General features: G+C 37.9%; 1 pseudogene; it reads left to right on the forward strand.

Annotated features, from left to right (window-relative positions):
• The first annotated feature begins 2,347 nt into the window (after window positions 1–2,347).
• LOC122809025 lies at window positions 2,348–2,910 on the forward strand (annotated as a pseudogene).
• The last annotated feature ends 1,360 nt before the right edge of the window (window positions 2,911–4,270 follow it).

Below are 4,270 nucleotides of genomic sequence, written 5' to 3' on the forward strand. Positions count from 1 at the left end.
TCCTTATTTATGGGTATCATGAATGCAATGAGCCACTCATCAGGGACAAATACAGTTGCTAAATCTAGGTTAAACAGTTTTGAGTCTGGATCTACAAGGCACATTTAACACTTAATTAAGCAACCGGGTATATTGCCAAGCCCATGGTGGAAATATTTTTGGTCTTGGTTTGCACTTTAGTAAATTATTTCAGATAATAGTTTAAATAAATGAGTCAGATATTTCAGGGCTTTGGTTAGAAGTCACAGGGTGAACTCAGCACTGAATTTGTTCATAAGGATGTTGACAATGTCTATTGGATCAGAATAGGAGACAATTTTGAAGACACTCAGAGCAAGGTAAGGTATTGTTTCTTTGTTTTTTAACATAGCTAATACAAGATTTATAATTATCTTTGGCTTCAGAGGTCAGTCTACATGCATGGGCACCTTTAGCTGACTTGATAGTGGTTTTAATTTGTTTTGTAATGCTATTGATGTTTTCTTTAGAAGAGGTGGTTTGAATCTACTTTATAATTTAAGGAGTTTCCTTCTTTTGTTACAGACTTTATGTATAGTAGTGGACCACTGGGGTGGTTTAACTTAGGATTTCCCATAATACATGGTAGGGGCTGCTAGCTCTATGCATCTTTCTATATTGCTGTAGAATTCCTTAGTGAAGCTTGCTGCAGTGTCATGGTCCGGGTGGTGCAGAAAAGAGTAAACTTTGGTATTTCATCATGAACTAGATTAAGGTTGGCACATTTATAATCATTAGATTCAATGGGTTTGCTGTAGGGGCTTTTGGGAGATTAAAGAAGAATGTCCCAACTTTGTGACCCAATTTCATTGAAGGAGATACTGTCGGGGTAGTGCAGTATGCAGCCATACTGGTAAGAATTATGTCAAGAATGCTTTATCATCTAGTAACTTTGTTTACCAACTGTTTAAGAGAGTTTTTGTTTATAAAGTCTAGGAATTTTAGGCATATTCTACACTAGAGGAATAGGTGTTCCAGTTTACTGGGGGGGGGAGTTGAAGTCACTCAAAATAATGTTACATCTGTTAGACAGAGAGAGAGGGATAGAGAGAGAGTGCATTTAGGACACAGAAGAGTCTTGCATGGTGTTTGGTATCAAGTTATTAATTAATTATTTCTAAAGTAGTTTTTAGTTCGATGAGCTCAGTTTGAGTCCCTTGGAATTTGCCTGGAGGTAATTTGTTCCTTGGCAAATATGGAGACTCCACCACAGAGGCCATCAAATCTGAAGACAAAAAAAAACTACAAAACCCAGACAGAGAGGGAATGCTCCCTTTATTCTTATACCAGGTATCAGTAATTACACAGTCAAGGATGTTTTATAAATGCTGGCATGCCTCAAGATCCGATAGTTAATAGTTTATACATCTGACATTTAGAACAGCCACCTTATTATGATCCAACTTTGGGACGGATATATTAGTTATGTCAGAATGTCCATCAACTGGTCTCTACCTGAAGAAGGCACTGGGGGCTACAAAGGCTTTAGCCAGTATGCGGAAGCCCTGAAATGAGTAGTGCTGGCCATCTTTAGCTAAGCAAGCTTGCCTTTTTGAACCTTCTCCCATACTGCCACACATTCGATGCCTGTGGAATGACACCAGCTATTTATACAGTTAATGAAACCAATTATCTTTTCTTTGTATTTGACATCACTAAAAATTAAGAAAAGATTCCAGTCAGGACAAGTGTCTTACCTGCAGTTTTATCATGGAGTAGAGTCCTGATGTGTCCTTACATGCTGCTCAGAATTTTTGGTCTTAAGGCAGTGCACTGTGACCCTCTCCTTTTCCAGCCTTGTAAGTGAGGAGTCAGAGTGTCTAACAGTCGAGTCACCTGTCACTAAAATATCGCTGCTGGTGCTGCAGTTCAGTGTGGAAGAGTTGGAGAGTTTTTGCTCAGGGTGGCTCTTTATGGTAGGTCTGCATAAGTGACCTGAATTTTTGCAGAGATGTAATACTCTTATTTTAGGATGCTTCCTCAGTAAAGATGAAGGGAACAAAAGGAAGAATAGGAGGAAAACAGTAGAAACAGGAAGATGAAGAAGACAAGCAGGAAGAGGATAAGAGATCTATTAAACCACTGCTTTAGCTAAAGCACTTTTGAAGAGGTAAGGAAATCAAAGTCTCTGTAGGATGCTCAGAGATGTGAGAAAAATAAAATGCAAGCTATAGTTTTGAAGCACTGCATATACCTGATTTCAAACAGTAAATGATTAAATAATAAAATGTAAATAAAAATGTTAAATTCAAATAAAAATTTTAAAAAGCTCTAAATAGAATATTATAATGAATAGTTATTGTGATACAGAGAGTAGTGAGTTGCCAGCATGGGAAAAGGAGATTCTAAGAAACACAAAGTCAAGGTATCTGCCTGTACTTTCTTTGTTGCAGACATGTCATAAATAAAACATGCAAAAAACCCCCCAGATATTCCTGTTAATTTTACAGTGTTCCAAGAAATACTTTAGATGGAGAAAGACCGTGTCTAAGAAACAAAGGGTAAATTTGAAGAGCTATCCAAAGTGGACAAGAAGAGTTATGACAGTAAACTGAATGATTTCGAACCTGTAAAAGGATAAAAGAAGGGTGAAATTAATCCAAATGCACCAAAGAGGCCTCCGTCTGGGTCATCCCTGTATTTTTCAGAATTCTATCCTAAAAATCAAAGTGTCAAATGCTGGCCTGTCTATTGATGAAATAGCAAAGAAGCATCATAAAGCATGGAAAAACCTTAATGAAACAGAAGGAGCCTTAAGTGACAAAGGCTGCAAAGATGAAAAAGTTAATTGCTGACTACAAAAGTAAAGGACAAGGAGATGGTGTGAAGGTCATAGCTACTGCAAAACATGATGAGGAGGAAAAGCAAGAAGAGGTGAAAGAAGAGAAATAGGAAGAGGATGATGAAACAGCTGTACAGCATTCGTCTATGACTGCAGAAGAAAAGGTAAATGCTGACAGATACCACCTGTCTTATGTTCCTATACAGGTCTTGTGTTACTGATTTTAGAAAGGACATTAGATGTCCATGATTTTACCAAGTGATATCTGCATCTCTAAAGACTGGGTCTGCATGAACATCAAAAATGTGTTACGTTCTTACTGTATGCACTTTTATGAGGAACAAAACTTTTACACTTATTCTTTACAAACACCTTTCCAGCTACTTCATTCAGCTGCATTACAAAGAGTGCTATTCCAGAATTAACAAACATACCATGCCTCTCCTTTTTAAATAACAGCATTAGTGTAATATGCTACTGGGTTAGGCTTGTGGACAAGTCCTTTGTTTTTACTACAGATGAGTATAATCTAAGTTGTACAGGAATCTGAAATTTTTGGTGGTTACCTTACAAAGACTGTTCAATATGTTTTAGGGGAAAAATATTTGGGTAGAGATAGACCTTTAAAAATGTATCACACAACCATTCCTTTCGTATTGAAAATTGCCAGAAGTCTTGTCAATAAATTAGTAGAGCTTAAAGCAATGCTTCAAAATGATAACCATGATATTGTGTTTCTCACTAAGACATGGTTAAGCAATAACAACTTATCTATTGTCCTGGTCCCCTTTAATAAACACAACACACCAAATGACATTTGACAACCTTTATTAAAACTTCCGTAACATAACTTTGATTACCAAAATTTGTTAAATACAACTGGACATAGTGTATTTGATTCTAAACACAGCATAAACATCTATGCAATTTTAATCAGGACAGTGTACCTGCTCATCCTGCCCCAGTAAGCAGAGCCCATACCTTTGCTCACTTACTTTACTTATAAACATCCTTATAATGTTAATCAGGACAGCATACCTGCTCATCCTGTCCAGTAAGCAGCATCCATACCTTTGCTCGCTTATAATATTAGTCAGGACAGCGTACCTGCTCATCCCACCCAGTAAGCAACATCCATACCTTTGCTCACTTACTTTACAAATGCACCATCAGACAACAGAGGGGGAAGAGAAGAGGGCACGCTTGTCCCTCTTCTCCACCACCAGCCTGCCCAGGCTGTTCCCCTTCACTACCAACTTCCATCAGCTAGCCACCCTTAGGGAATAAGGCCAAACATCATTTGGTGTACAATGATTACCAGGACATTACTAGCCTCTGGCAATTACCTAATGCTTACTAAAGCATCACATGCCACTGGAGCAAGAATACTCAACCCCAACCACCAAATTAAAGCAATTGCATATCACCCTTCCCAAACAATTCCTTTTACTTGCCCAATGACCTGCAGAA

This window comes from Protopterus annectens, chromosome 1.part0, assembly GCF_019279795.1.
Source record: "Protopterus annectens isolate FY-2018-M chromosome 1.part0, PAN1.0, whole genome shotgun sequence".
Classification (NCBI taxonomy): Eukaryota; Metazoa; Chordata; order Ceratodontiformes; family Protopteridae; genus Protopterus; species Protopterus annectens.